Below are 17,384 nucleotides of genomic sequence, written 5' to 3'. Positions count from 1 at the left end.
GACGTCACAACACAAAGTTCCATGACTATGAATAAAGTATATTTGGTGCTCACAACCAGCAAGGGGTCCCAGCAAGGGAAGAACTCAAGCAGGGATGTGGAAGAAGGGAGCAAAGGTTGGGGTAGTTTGGTCCTTTTATTGTGATGAGCGGTGAAGCCAGAGTGGGGTTTTTGTACCTGGGGCTAGAGACTATTTTTGATATTCCCACCCTTTAGCAGGAGCTAAAGGTGTGAGGGCCTTCTTGGTTGCTCAGGTGTGGGGCAGTCTGGGAAGGGGGAGGGAGGGGAATTGAAAAGCTGTCAACATTTAAACATCAAAAATGGAATCAGCCTAATTGTTATAGCAGTCTAGGATTACATGAGCAATCAGATCATTCTGATGAGCAATTAAAAAAAAAATGAAGTCCCCTATTTGGGTTCTGTATCCCATTCTGGTGTGTATGTGTGTCTGTGTGTGTGTATGGGGGGGGGGTGTTCCTTTGTACCACTAAGCAATTCTCCAGACACCAGCTGAATGTCCTAAAATTCAAATTAATTCTGACATTATCTACCTAGTGATAACGTCAGATACCACAGCTTAAGGGCTCAATCCCACAAGACTGCCCCCTACTCTACTTCAGATGCCCGTTGCAAGCCCAGATCATTACCCACACTTCTCACTGACTAGCTAGGTCCAAAAACTTCCACCTCGGGTTTGATTATTTTGCTAGAATGGCTCACAGAACTCGGAGAAACAACTACTAAGTCATCAATTGATAATAAAAAGGTATAATTCAGAAATAGCCACGTAGAAGAGAGGGAAAGCAGAGCAAGGTATGGGGAAAGGGCCTGGGGCTTTGGTGACCTCTCCAAGCATGCAATCCTCCCAGCACTCCCACAAGTATTCACCAGCCTGGAACCTCTCAGAACCCCATTCCCTTGGGTTTTTATGGAGGCTACATTATATGGCATGATTGATTAAATCATTGGCCACTGGTGATTGATTCAAGCTGTGGCCTCTTCACCCTTCCTAGAGAAGTAGAAAGGTGGTGCCAGTGAAAATTCCAAACTTCCATTCCCATGGTTGGTTCTCCCAGCAACCAAGCCCCAACCTTAGCGTGTTCCAAATGTCACCTCATTCACATAATTTAAAAGACACTTTTAAGTCATCACTTAGGAAATTGTAAGGGGTTTAGGAGTTGTTTTTTGTTTGTTTGTTTGTTTGTTTGTTTGTTTTGCCAGAGAAGGAACAAAGACCAAATATTACCTATTATAAATCACAATATCACATCCCTATCAGGAAAAAAAAAAAAAAAAAGTGTTCCCTTCAACTGGCCAGTCTAGCAACCATGGTAATTGATTTAAAGGTCCTAGACCATACCATAATGTTTTTGTTCCTATGTATTTGCACGTGGTTCTATTTGTTTCTTTAGTTTAGAATGTTCTCTTTCCAAACCTACCCTCCATCCTGGCCTGATGTAAAGATGCCCAGGAATAAAACTTATAAGTAAGATCTTCTTTTAAAAAGATTTGATTATAAGATCTGTATTTTGAAAAGACAAAACTCTGTTGAATGATACTAAAGAAATGTTGGATAAATTTGAAAAATTCCATAAATGTATTGGAGAAGATATAATATTTTAAATATGATATTTTTCCATAAATTCAAGTTAAGTGCTAGACCAAAAAACTTAAAAAGAAATATTTTGCATGTGGTTATATACATGTATGTATATATGTTTTTGTGTGTGTGTGTATATATACATACAGATATATATATACATATACATATATATGTGTGTGTGTATAGCACCTGAAAGATATAATAATAGAATCAATTTTAAAACATGGCGCTGCAGCAAAGATTAGACATGAAAGCAAGCACTTAATTTATCCTCAATCAATATTAGCTCTTACTATTATTATTACTTTGTATGAACACTTGCCTTTTTTACACTGGGCACGTATCATTTCCTAATAATCAAAAAGCTATTTTATAAATATAAAATTCAACTGATTTTAAAAATCTGAAAAAAAAAAAAAAAACAACCCAAAGAGATTCAGCTTAAACATGGTTTATTTTATAGAGCCATTTCTGATCTCTCTGGTCATTCATATATCCCTGAACAATGAATGAGTCTCTTTCATCTGTCATGATTTATAAAGCAGGCCCTCTGCTAAAGCATTAAGTGCATTATCTTAATCTTCAAAGTAACTCTATAAGGTGGGAGATTTTATTGTCGTCTTATAGATGAGGAATCACTTACATGCATTTACATAGCTTCTAAGATTTTGACCCAGATTATTCTTACTTTTAGGACCAAGTTTCCAAATTTTAGCACCTGAAAACATATTGAGCACATGGTAGGTTATAAATATATATATGTAATGAATAACTAAACTGACTAAATGTATATATTCCACCATAATGTTGAAAGGAGTGTAATCATCTAGCTATTTCCATTTTATTCTCCTAAATTCTGCAGTGCCTGTCTTTTGGCTTCTGTCTTTTGGATGAGCTTGAGTTACATTATTTGTTTAAGAATGTCTGGAATGACATTTATATGGCATCTTGTCAGTGGATTCAAAGGAAGAATAGTCCACAAAGAAAAATCAGAATGAAAGGGGTGAACTTTTCAAGTTCTACTCTCCACATGGCAAAACACACAGAATTATATATTTACTCATTAGAGTTCAGGCCACCTGGAGAATACACTTGGGAGTAAAGGATTTATGGTTTAGAGTCACAGTTAGTCTGGAGCTTAGAAGAAAGTATGGCTGATGTTCTGCAGGTTTAACAAATTCCTCAGCCACATAATATCCATATTCTATTAAACATTCTTTCAACTCTTCTCCTCCTCAATGTTTTTACCTGTCCATACATTTCTATTTTTCCTCCTTTTGTTTTTCACATCTTCTATCCCCAAACACAACTTTCTTAGGTCCATGGACATAAGTCTTTTCCCAAGACTAAAGAAAAAAAGTGAAATTCTTAGCTTTGTCCATTTTAATAAATTTCATTATTTTATGAATTATTCCCAAATATTCTCACTCAGGCTCCAATTCTGGGTTATGCAATACCCCAGCAGATATGGTAGGCTAATAATTGGATGAAATCAATCAGAGCTCATTTTTCTCAGTTTCCTGGTTTTTCACCTCCAGTTCCATTAGTTCATAGGCTGTATATTATTTATCTTAGGAAGAAGTGTGTTCATTCAAAAAATTAAAAGAGAAGAAGGGAGGGAGCGAGGGAGAGAGGAAGATGAAGAGCAGGGAAGAAAGGAGATGAGGGGCAGAAATAAAGGGAGGAAGGCAGAAATGAGAAATGAGCCTGGAAGATCTTTAAGGAGATAATGAGAGATATTTAGTGTCAGGAGAGATGGAAAAGAGATGAGAACAGCAAGATCAGTGGGATCCATTAGATGTTCTTGTTCTCTTTTGGGGCAAAATGATATAAAAGCAGCATGCCAACCTCTACATCCTCCCCCACTCCCCCCAAAAAAGAAGTCTATATTTTTTATCCAGGCATAGGATACAACAGATTTCAACACCTTAGGATGACATCCAAGCAGCCGAGAGGTCACTATATCCCAAAGATATGTGAGAGAAACAGCAAGGCGAGAAATGGACTACAAAAAAAGCCAGGATCTGGAATGAATGAAGGATCTGGAATTTACTTCTATGAACTAAGGGCTTGGACTAGATGTAAGACCCCTCTCCCCACTCCTCTAGCCACCACCTTAACAAAAAAGGAACTCAAAGTAGACACGGATTTCACTTTCCTAAAAATTAAAGGATATTATACGTGTCACATAGTTGAGAATTGTGCCCACTTAAGTTGAAATAATAAAAAGATGTAGTAAGCTGGATGGACTGGGAAACAAAGGCTTTGCTATGCAGAGAAGTACAAGCTAGACACACGATCTACAGGGTTCTAAGTGTTAGCTGCCTTGGCTGCCTTATAATGAACTACTCTTTGATTTACAGGGTTATCATATCTGGACACTGAAGAGTTTTAATAATCAAAGAGTTGCAAAGTGGCCTAAGAAAACATAACATATTTTTATCATGAAAATTATAGTAGCATTATCGGACTCTGTATCAGTTTTTATTGTGAATGCATTGACCTCTGAAGCCCTGAATCCCATCTACAGATACCTTCAAATAACTAATACATGGCTTACTTTAGGGATTTCATTGTACCTTGAAGGTTCTGATTTTGACTAATTCTTAGAAATGTCCTTCTGGTGAAGTTACCCAAATGTATGTCTTAGGTTTTAACAATTCTCTTTATAGGGAAGTAGATCCTTAGAACTTATTTTTTTGATTAAGGGGACAACATGTCTTTGTGAAATGGAATCTATATTTCCTTTTAAAGAAATAAATGATTCATAACTTTCAAGCTTTCAACTTTCAGTTGCAATAACTGAACTAGATGACATTCTAGAGCAAGAATATTGTCATGGTTAACTCACATAAGAAAGAATAAAACTTTGTTGTAAAAGTGAGATTTGTGTATATGCTTCATACCTTTCAGCTGTTTAAAAGTGAAAAAAAAAAAAGAACTTTTTAAAAGATACCTAATCCAATGTAAAGCATAAAATCCTGAGGATTTTTTAGCTTCAGTGAGGTATAATTGCCAAAAAATTATAAGATACTTAAAGTGTACAACATGATGATATATGTATACATTGTGAAAGTAAAATCTTGCGGATTGATGTCAATAAATATAATGCTATATTCCTCCAATTTTATGTCACATATTTTTTCATATATTAAGATCACAAACTGAGATACATCTCATGTCAGTGGCATCTTGCAGTGGGGACTTTTGCCTGAGGCACCAGTCATGAAGTAGCTATCAATGATCACACAAGTTCTTAAAATTACCAGCATCAAGACTTACAGAATGAGTATTAGTAACTTTGAGCAAAATCTTCAAGACAATAGCATAGCACCAATCCCAGGGAGACAAATAATATGAAAAGGAAGGAATAGAAGTCATGATTTAGAAATATGTTTAGAAATATCCCCAAAGCAGGAATCAAAAATTCTCTTGGTGTACATAAGTGCAAATGTGTTTAAGAACTTGGAATCAATGGCTACTAGCTCTTTACGGAGTCCTTTAAAGTGTTGGAACACCAACGTCTTAGATGGTACAGTCTTATGTGGAAGAAAAACTGACATCAAGAACTCTGAGTAGCAAAGTATTTCAGAAACATTTGATTTTAGATGTGAAAATATTTTAGAAATACCTTATCTTATTTATTATGCTTATATTTTCCTGGTCTTGTGTTTGAACTCAAGTGATCCAAGTCTATATTTAAGTAAGCATAGCATAGCTTATTTGATAAGTATAAAAAAACACTGTATCTATTTTTTTTTACCTTTCTTAGTTATATATAAATAATGGAGCTTCCTAGAATATACTGGGTCTTAGATTTGCTGAAATATAAAATGTGTCTCTATGTAAGACAGAGCTAGATCAATATAAACATGCTTCTGTATATATATTCATACCAACTATTTAACTATATATATGTAGTCAGTATATTTTTATAAAGTATGCTTCATAGTCTTTAAATTACTTGGTAACTTTAGGCATGTGTTTTTAAAATCCCCCTTGGTTTATTACATTATGAAAACTATAGTCAATAGAAAAATTAAAGTAATACTACACAAGAAATTTTTAACCTTTATATATTTTTTTTGAGTAGACCTTTTTATAAGTAGACCTGAAAACTAAGCATACTTTACAGGTTTATCCATAGCCCATTTTGCCTTTATTTATTTATTCATTAAGAAAGACTGACATGAAAAGGAATCCGGTTCAGAACGTATTGAGCACCCACTATCCTTGGCACCAGGCTAAGGGTTAAAAATACACAAGTGAGTATATAGTACATTGTCCCTAATTAAAAAAATAAACTCACAAATTGAAAATGGAAATGATGTACATCTCCCATATTTCAGTGTGACAGAATTATATACCAACTAGTTATGAATGAAGTGCTGCTTAATATCAGATACAGAACTATAAAATCTGCCTCAGGAAGAGAGTTACTGAGCATTAGCAAGAACTCAGAAGGGAACGTTACAATGAATTTGGTCATGAATGATGAGTTGGATTTTACCAGGTAGTGAAATGCAAAAGGTTGTTCCTGTAAAGAACATGAATAAGGGCAAGCATGCGTGTTGAAGGAACAATTCATATAACTGGCATGCAGGATACAGATAAAAAATGTTGTACCTGAGGCTGGAAAAGTACATTTTTAAGGGACCTGAATTAGGGCCATTAAACATTTTCCTCAATGTCCTCAGTAGAAATTTTTTTAAACAAGCATTTTTTAGATGATTTACATTTAAAAAATGTAAATGTATTTTGTTTCCAAATTGGAATCCTTTTCACTTCTAGTTATCAGTCTCTTTATACTAAAATCATAAAAGGATATTATTTTATATTCATCAAATTGCCAAATGTTAAAGTCTTCAATACCTACTATTGGTGAGTATGTGGAGCACAGAAATATCCAAATACTACTACTGGTTAGGTAAATACTTACTTTGGAAAATTTTTGAAGTCATATAGTGAAATTAAATGTACATGCACTTTTTTTTTTTTTAATTATGGTAAGAACACTTTTTAACTGATCATGCTTAACCCAAACTCTCAGGGTAAATAAGAAGAAAGCCAGGCTAGAGTCTGGAAGTCAAGTTAGAAATTTATTTCAGCTGCTGACGTAAGAGAACCTTGGGCCAAAAATCAGAACTGCAATGAATTTGGAGAAGGGGGTATGTTAGGTGTTGGACTCAACAAAAATTTGGAAGATTGGAAGCCTATAATGACTGACTGGTTATACAAGATGAAGACAGATCTCCCACCATAACTTCTGAAAGCCGTATTTCTACATCTATATATTTCTATATTAATATGTAAAAACAGATACGGGCAATAGGAAGTGATTAATAGATAATTCCTAGTAAAAAAAAAAAACCTATTTCATAGTTCTTTAAGGAATTCAAAAGAGTTTTATTTATTTTTTTAAATATGAATCACCTGGATGACTGTCACTAGTCACTACTTTATTTTCTCTATCTATAGTACACCTTGGAGTGTTTTCAATTTACAAAGCAAATTGTAAAATAAACTTACAGCAATAAATACAATTTTATGGTGCTATTGTCTATCTTATGGAGGAAAGAATAGGCAAAAAAATTAAATGAACTAAAATTTAATTATAAATGTATTTGAAAAAATACAAAATACTTTTGGTCAACACACTCAGCAGCTGAATTTTTATAGAATTTTCTTTTATTACCAGGTATTCACATCAGTACATTTTCAGGTAAGGCGGCTGTTACTAGGCCATTTTTTAATGGATAAAGAAAACAATTCTCCTAGAGGTTAAATCGATGAGCAATGGCCTTAGACAGCCAGTAACCACTTACTGGTAGATTTCAGAGCTAGAATTCCGTTTTAAAAACCGCTATACTGCATTTATTCCACTAAGTCACAGATAGAGCAATATTAACAGTACATATCTTTCCCGTGGGCCAGAACTGACTTTCATAAGAGTCTGAAAATACATAGGAAATATCTTTATTTATACGGGCTGTTTGCTTTATGCCACTCAGGGATGCATCTATTTTAATTTCTATGAGGGCAAAAAAGGTCATAAATTATTTCTTGGTCAGTAAAATGTGTTATTTTGAGATATATTCACACGTAGCATTTATTATTATATTTTATGTTTAGAACATAATTTTAATGTGTTTTAATAAAATTGCTACTGCAAGATGCCTTTGAGAACAAAGGCTAATTAAAGGTCTATGTAGTGCAATATTCAATTTCTACTGTATTTATTTCTGAGTCCCTTGGGGCTTCTAATTTCATTTCCTAAGACATAATTTTTTCATTATATATGGACATTTTATTTGATGCAGTAAAGTGCATCTTTACTACAGCTACTGTTTTCCCATTGGTGATCTTGGTCTAGTATCAGGGAGTATTTGATTGTTTTTGTCCCTCTGAGTAAAAAAGGGAAGCACTCCATCTCTCAAGAAAACTCATAAACCTGACTCCTTTTAAAAGTGAGCTCATCCTATAAATCTCTTCTAGTCTATTGCAATCTCCTACACTGTTCTTTTAGACCAATAACTGTACACTCTCAACATAAGTGGAAAAAAATGCAATGTGTACTTACCAAGAAAGAGTGTTTTTGAGAGATTTAATTCCAAAATTTATATTCATCTCATATTGTTCAAGAAAATAAATGCCATGAGAAGTACCATTTCTAACATTACAAGCACACTTGGAGAGTTCTTAATAAAATCATAGTGACAAAAGGAAGTGCTTTGTCCTCTGCTGGTTTTGTTAGAAGGAAAATGCTATAAACTGTTTCCCACTATCCTTGTATCCAGGTAATGTAACAGTTACAGAGATCTTAAAGGGTAGGAGTTATAACAATCCTTATCAAGTAAAACTTGCCATGAACTAAATTTACTCTTGAGGCTAGCTGTGACTCATATGGATTAGTGATCTCAGGAAAATGACCTAGCTCAACTTCTGCAGACATTTTCAACATTATTGTGAAGAGATTACCTATTATACCTTTGGGTTTACGAATCTGGATTTTTGATTATAATGACTATAGGGGAGAAGTTAATGAGTCAGGAGGACCCTGACATCCAGTTTAACAAAGGCTCCACTGCTTATAAAAAAGCATGAATAGCCACTTCTGGGGATTCCAAGGCATTGCAGTCAAATTTAAAATACACTCCCTCTTTATCATTACTGTTTTATTTTTTTTATTTTTTTTTTTAAAGATTTTATTTATTTATTTGAGAGTGAGAATGAGAGAGCATGAGAGGGGGAGGGTCAGAGGGAGAAGCAGACTCCCTGCCAAGCAAGGAGCCCGATGCGGGACTCGATCCCGGGACTCCAGGATCATGACCTGAGCCGAAGGCAGTCGCTTAACCAACTGAGCCACCCAGGTGCCCCTATCATTACTGTTTTAAAAGACATTTGCAAATTACCCAAGAGGTAGAAGAGATTCTTAAAGATGTCTTGTGGAAGTTTGTGCTAACATCTATCTGAAAGTAGTAAAGAAAGGATTCCCAGAACAAATCACTTGCTCTCAGGTAAGGCAGTGCAGCTTGCTTTCCTGCCTTTAAAACTGAAATACGAATCTTCACTCAGACGTGTGTTGGATTTCTATCCCTGCAACTCAAGCGGCAGAAATTTTAATGCTATTAAGGTTAACCAGAGAAGACAAAACATTGGTCAAACCTTTCATCAACATGTGATTGTATTATTGAATGAATGGGATGAATGAATGGGTGTAGGGTGTTTGAGTATATGTGTGTTTTTGTGTAATATAATTAACCCAGATCATTAGGTCATCACTCTTTTGAGTCCTCTGTATTACTCCCTACATATTCTACTAAAATTATGTTTATAAATCTATCCCAAGTAAACTATGTTTCTTAAATACAGAGCTATGTAACTATGTATCCTTCTACATATATATGTATATTTTCATTTTTATAGCACTAGCTCTTAGCACTGTTTATTGTGAATGTCACACTTCAAAAATATCAATCAGAATTAATAAATCATATTCAATTATATTCTATATTTTTTTAGAGGGAGAGAGTGTGAGCAGGGGGTAGGTGAGGGGCAGAGGGACAGAGAGAGAGAGAATCTTAAGCAGGATCCACACTCAGCACGGAACCTGACTCGGGGCTCAAATTCAAGACCCTGAGATCATGACCTGAGCTGAAATCAAGAGTTAGACGCTTAACTGACTGAGCCACCCAGGTACCACTATATTCTATATGCTTTGAAAAATTAGACATTCAATAAAATGTCCATGTATTGTTTCTTTTGCATATGAAGTTTTGGGAAAATAAGCAGTTTGTGTGATTATCAAATATTAAACAGTTTGTGATAGGAACATAAGTTTTTGAGGGATGCTGGAAAGTTACTTTGATATCTTCAAGGCAGAAACCACTTCAGAAACTTTTAAGTCCTTACAAAAAGAACTGAGGTGAATTCCAAACAGATCTGAGGTCAGTGCTTCCGGTGGCCTCTGACTCTTTGCAAGAGACACCTCCTGAAGCATTTAATTTCATCACATCTATATACTCTAGGTACAAAATCTCTGCACTAAAATTTTTACTAATCTGACAGTTAATCTTATAAATGATTTGCAGAATTTTAAAAAGTATACAAATAAACTTTTCTTCATTTTATTAAAAACATAAAGATTTAAATGATACCAATTAGGAATACCAAGAATAGGATGACTATATAACAGGACATTTACCCAGCAACAAATGATTGCCAAATGCCCTCTGAGTTGGTACACTTTAAATACTCAGAGGATCTTCAGTTGTCCATTTTGGCAAATATGGCAAAGAATTGCAGTTGTCATATAATCTCACCAACAGAATCGATTGAGAAAAAAACATATTTTCTTCCTTGGAAAAATACAATTCTATATATTTTTATTATTCTCCTTCAGAAATTACTACCTAAATAATAAGTATTATTCTTGATAAAGTATAATGTATTTAACAATTCTTATTTTGTGCATCAAAAATAAAAGGTCCAAATCTATAATTTGCAAAGATGATGACATATTTTCCTCTGGACAAGCTGCTGCACGGCAGTTACATCACCAAGCTGACATATACATTTTTGACATAAATAGGGAAGAGCAGGTGTGATTTGGCAATAATCTAATAATCAGAAGGCACTAGGAGCTCAATTTTATATTTATTAATTTAAAAATTAAAATGTAATAAATAAATCTTATCTCAATGATTATTGGGTATGACTTCCCTGGGAAGTTTTAAAGTTATATTCCTTAAAGTATTTTCAGGAAGGAAAGGCCAGGAAGATCATGGTTCATTGCCCTCAAAAGTATATACTTTGTGATTTATTTTCATTTCCTCATCCCCACTAGTCACCTGTTAAAAAGACTAAAGTACGGGTTCAAAATTCTAACAAAATATCAGCTTGTAAATATTTTTCAGTATTACCACAGAACTGGACACGTCTATTTTGCTTCCTAGTTAGGCACGACGAATGTCATAAGGCAAATGGACAAAACCTCCGTCCTTTGTTTCTCTTATGAATTAAAGGAACATATCCTGTTCTCTTCATGTTTGAGTATGAAGTCTTGGTACTTAACCCAGCATCACCTCAACTGCATATTAATAAAATGAATTGAGGACTAAAGAGTAAGTCAGCAAAGATCCACATGCAAATCTCTCCAGATTTTGCTAGTCAGGATTTTCCATATCCTAGGGGGTAGCATGGGAACTTGTATTGTTCCCTCTAAGCTTGTAAATGAGTAAGTTTCTTTCTCCTCCTGGTTAAGTGAATATGCTCATAACTAATTCCGCAACTCAAGAGAGAAGATACAGTTGTGAATTTCCTAACTGTATATAAATCAATAGGACATTTGCTGGTGACAAACAAAGCAGAGAATGCTGGTGGCATAGAGATGATGACGAGCTATAAGTAGAATATTTGCACGTCAATAGCAATGCTATAACTTCCAGAGCAAGCTTAACCGCAAAGGATAATTCATTTTTGAGATTGATTTCCATTGTCCTTAATGAGCTTGTTGGGGAAAGTAATTTTTCTTCTGTTAATACTAAACTTAATGTTATGTATCCTTAGCTTCAAAGAAAATATATATATCACAAAATAACAAAGTTCTATACACAGATAGGCGAATGGTAACTGTAACAAGCTCAATTTTTCCACCTCTTTGTGTGATTGGATTATGCACCTTTGAAATGTCAAGCATCTAAGCTTCAGATTTGCATTTTCAATAGCATCTATGTTCCATTTAAACTTCATCCTGGTGAGCTAAACTTTATCCAGGTCATCTAAAAACATGCTGCATCTTATTTCCTCCCATTTTGCATTTTAAAGGGCTCATATTCAAACATGAACATATGACCAAACGTGTATTTTATAATACTAATTCTATTTAAACTGCTTACCTAAAAGGAATGAAAGTATATCTTTTTAATTCAGATTTTACCTTCTTTTTGCACATACCACTTAATATTCACTTAAGGTTGTATATTAAAACTTAACCCTAATTTTCTTTAATAGATGCATATTTTCACACAGAAAATTAGACATTATTACTGAATAATTTGTTTACTTCTTTCTGGTCTCAGAGCTGCTTTTTGAAGTGTCTTATTACTTACATATTTTTTCTGGCAATATGGTTTTTGACCACCCTTGGAGAGCCATGCACACACAATTGGATATTTAGCACTATTTGGCTACCTGATGATGGATTCAAGGTATTCAGTTGTTTAGAAAAAAGTGAATAAAATAATGAGAACTTTCTTTATAAATGGGTGCACTAGTAGGGTCTCCCTGCCAAGATGCCTATAATTTTATCATTTGAGTGTTCATATACTTAGGTTAAAATTTAAAGTACCATCTTTAAGAGTATGGCTTAAAGTCTTAATAGGAATAAGCCCGTGTTTCTCAAACTGGGAGGTGAATCCTCCCTAGGGCTGGAGGGATTTGTTGGTGAGTACATAAATATAGAATAACAACTTGGCAGGATTTTTCTGGAATGGCAATTTTACCAAATCGTGAGCAATTTTAAAGGATTATCATCATAACAAATATTGCTGTACATAGAAGAGAGTTGACTATAAAATGCACATTAATTTTTAAGTGAATCATTAGAAATCTCACAGTGATTATGGGAATTTTTGGATTGTGTCCCTACTCCCAGTCCAATTCCCACTCATCTCCCTCCTTGCTATTACAATTTGTCTATAAGTGCAAATCATCAAGATTAGTAAAGTCCTAAGCTAAAAATCCTGAAAAGAGCTTAAGACATAATGAAATTAACATAATTTTTCTTAGTCACCAGTGTTATCCCCTTTCTTTTCCCCTTCATTCTGTTTCTGCAAATAATGGAAGATTTCACAATATTGGTTAAGATCTTATACTATTTCATTGTTACTAGTCATCAGTACAGGTATTTTATGCATGCATTAACACTCACATTCCAAGGCAGTTGTAAGGGGTTGGATACAGGCAGAACCTGAGACTGTTGATACACAGTGCACTGAGAAATCAAGGCTGGAGACAAGAAAAGATAAGAATGAGAGATAAGATGGAAAGAGAACACTTGAGCTGGAGAAGCTTTCTGATACTAAAGAAGAAAAGAAAAAACATACTTGCTTAAGAGGGTCATACACCCACTTTCAAGGATATGTCTCAAAGATACATTTGACATCTGAGCAGGTTTCTCCAAGGCCATTCAATCCCAAGAGTAAGCACCCAATACCAGACAAATAAATCTCTCATACACAAACCCACAGACCTTCACATGTGTGTGCATGCACACACACACACACACACTTTTATATAATGTATAAGAAACTTTTGCTGACATTCACCAAAAGAACATAGCCAGCTATACGAGAGGAAAGAAGGTATGAAAGAAAGGATATCTTTGAAAGAAGGTATGAAAGGAAATTACCAATGGGGGAAAAAATTACTAGTTAATGACAACAAAAGATGACTGGTGGTACCAAGAAAAATCCTCTTAATTTAATTCAATATTTATTGAATACCTACTATGTATGTGACCATTACAAATTTCTCAGTTCCTAGCAACTTCATGCTACTTATGTTTAGAGTTGGCTACTTGCCTTTAGCTAAACAAAAGCTAATTGTGCCAACATGGATATGTATCTTAGAGGAAGGGTGCCTTTAATCTTAAGTCAGAAAAGTCCAAGACATAAACTAGTAATAGTACCGATCATGATTTTCATCATCAGCATCAGCATCGTCATCATCAATAACTTCTTTCTGTTTTTAAAAGTATGCCAGTTGACAAACTACATGTTGTGAAAGTTGACCTTTGGTCATCACTAAAAGATAAATACTAAAAAATATTAGGAAAAATTCAATTAAAATATATATTCTTTCCACCACATCTCCTCTCAAACATTGTCTAAATGACCTCCTCAACCAACTTTGTCACAAATTTCACAAGGAGATAATAATAATTATTTAAATGTTTATATATATTAATAGTTGATATCATCTTTTATTTATTCCTAAAAATAAAATTATATAGATGATTTAAAAAGTAGTTAAAAACATTCTTTATCCTCTTCACATTTATTTATGGGGGAATCTCAAATATGTCTTCCTTTCTTTAATGAATGCTCTTTTTATATGGTTTTCATACCCACTGTAATTCACCTGAAGTCATCCAGCCTGTGTGTAGTATTGTTTCTATGTTGGTTGTATTGGCAATTATTATGGCATTTAATTATTATGGTATTTTAGTGTCCTTCACTACTCAAGAATGAGAATGATTACTACAACCTGCTTATAATTAATGCACAATGAATCAAACACATAATCCAACAAATCAAATGTTTTTAAACACTGCCAAAGTATTTCAAACTTTTAATCAAATAATCTTCAGTATTTCAAATTAAGAACATGAGCTAAAATGCCATTCTCCTAAATGTTCAAAAAAACTTAATTAGCAGGATACTAATTAAAACAGTATCTCTCAATGTAGCACGATTTAAATATGAATGTAATTAAATTCTTCATTCCAAGTTCAGCTCTTTAGCCAAAAAAGGTGAGAAAAATTTCCATCTCAACTCTGTCGAGATTTAAATAATACCAGAGCTTTATAGCCAGTATACAGTTCTAAGTAACTTGTAGGATGATTTGACTACAATCAGTAACTATTGGAGTAGCTCAACCAGGTCACAGTTTGCCAGCCACACTAATGGGTCATATATGCCCCAGGTTTCACACCTAGGGTCCCATACCCTCACAGTTAAATTTCTTGAAATCTAGTGTATTGTGTGCTCATTGGGCATCCTTAACTTTTGTTCTTGGTCAATTTTACTTTGATTTGATCAAAACTTTTAAATGCAAGTCTGTATAACAGCCTCTTTTTATAATTTATGTAGTAACCTCTTACTTTCACTATTTCTATTGAGTTCATTGAATTAAAAAATCATCTAATTTTGATCACAACTCACATAATTTTTAATAGAAGTCCTATCAATACAGTTTCTTATTTAATTCAAAGATCAATCTATAGACATTCTATTGATAGTTTCTTTACATTTATTATTGTTTTAAGATTTTATTTATTTACTTGAGAGAGAGAGAAGAGAACACCAATGGGGGAGAGGGTCAGATGGAGAGGGAGAAGCAGACTCCCTGCTGAGTAGGGAGCCCGAATGGGGGCTTGATCCCAGGACCTGAGATCATGACCTGAGCCGAAGGCAGACACCTACCTGACTGAGCCACCCATGTGCCCCAAGGCTACTTTAACTTTAAAAAATGGATAACTGTGCTTTTCTGTTAAGTTTGCACTTTATATTTCTCCAATTTTATTATTTCTCTTATTCTCAGTGACAGATACCTTCACCGCACATTTTTTCCTTTAGATTCAAACTCTATAATTCAGAATCACAGAATTTTTAGCATTAGATATATATATTGTTCCACAAATCCCATTTTATGGATAAGAAAATAGTCTGAGAAATTTGGTGATATGGTTGAAATCATGCTGTAATAGTTAAACCAGGACCAAAGGTCAACTCTCTTAACTCCCATTAGAAGAGTTTTTGAGGTTCCAGTCCAAGATGACAACACAGGAGGCTCTTGAACTCACCTCCTCCCACAGACACATCAAATGTATAACCACACATGGAGTAATTCCCTCTGAAAGAAATCCAGAAACCAGCTCAGTGACTCCTACATATCAGGCAAATGAAAAAATACCAACATCAAAATGGATAGGAAAGGCTGAGAGACACGTTCATCATAAACCCTACCCCAGCATAGCTCCATACAATCAGTAGGGAACTCAAAACTCTCTGCTTCCCCTTGTGAAGTAAAGGGGTTCTGGCTCCCTAACTTTTAAGACTTCATTCTGAGAGACAGGCCCCCAAAACATCTAGCTCTGAAAGCCAATTATTTGCCTTGCATCCATGAGGTCCACAAAGCTATAATAAACTAAGAAACAGTTCTTAATGAGCTTGATTGAATTCGCCATGGCTGTCCCCTCAGAGCTCAGCATAAAGGCAACAAACTAAAAACCCAGTGTTTCCTTGAAGAAGGCCTATTTGCTTAAGAAAGTTTAAAGAGGTTGCAATATTTATGATTAATATACAGAAGTAAATTGTATTCATACACTCAGGATAGTCAGGGTTTTTTTAAATTCATAGAAAGTAGATATGTGGTAGTATCTCATTGTGGTTTTAATTTGCATTCCCCTAAATACTACTGATGTTGAGACTGTTTAAATATACTTGTAGCCTCTAGGATAACTTCTCTGGTAAATTGTCTGTGCAGATTCTTGGGATATTATTAGTTAAAATGATTGTTTTCTCATTATGAAGTTTACAGATAAAAAAAAAATTATTCATGACTAGCCTCAAACTAGAAGCAAGCCAGATGTTTGTTAAAATAAGGGGATAAATGAACCCTGGTATACTCACACAATGGAATATTACTCAGCAGTAAAAAGGGAGAAACTGCTGATTCAGGCAACAACATGGATTAATCTTAAATGCATTGAGCTGAGGGAAAGCAGCCAAATCCAAATGCTACCTGATTATGACTCCATTCAAATGACAATCTAGAAAAGGCAACAGAAAGAACAGAAAACAGGTCAGTTGTTGTTAGATGTTGCAAATTGAAAGAGGGAATAATAGAAGGACAGTATTAGGGGATGCAGGGGGCAATAGAACAATTCTGTATGTGTATTGTAGTGGTAGAGAGAGCACTGTATGTATTATTAATCATAATCCTTATAGCTTAATACCTTTTTTTTCCCTATAGTTTAAAGAGTGAGTTTTCCTGCATGCAAAAAAAAAAAAAAAAAACCCCAAAAAATCAGTCAGTAAGTCTGGAGAAGTAAGATGAAATGAAGAATATGCTGTTCAATTGATACAGAGTGGAAAAAAACTAAGGAAACTAAAACAAAATGCAAGTTGTTGCCCTAAATTGGATAGCCAGTAGAACAACTGAGGAAATCCAAGAAAGTCTGTAGTTTAGTTAATAGTACTATACTGATGTTAATTCCTTAGTTTTGATATTTGTACCATGGTTATAAAGTATGTTAATACTAGGGGAAACTGGGTGAAAAGCATATTGGAACTCTGTACTGTCTCTATATCTCTTCTGAAAGTAAGATTATTTCAAAATAAAACATTAAAAATACTTAATCAACTTTTTTGATAAAGTTTGATTCTAGAAAATTTTCCCCCAATTATATAAATTATTTTTCAACAAATATTTGTTTTGTTACAGCCATGAGGCAGTGTGCAGAATCTACACTTCCATAAATGTATTTAATTATTTGG

This window comes from Mirounga leonina, unplaced genomic scaffold, assembly GCF_011800145.1.
Source record: "Mirounga leonina isolate KUSES-001 unplaced genomic scaffold, KU_Mleo_1.0 Mir_127, whole genome shotgun sequence".
Classification (NCBI taxonomy): Eukaryota; Metazoa; Chordata; class Mammalia; order Carnivora; family Phocidae; genus Mirounga; species Mirounga leonina.
The sequence above is the reverse complement of the archived record's forward strand: the minus strand, read 5'-3'. Positions refer to the sequence as shown.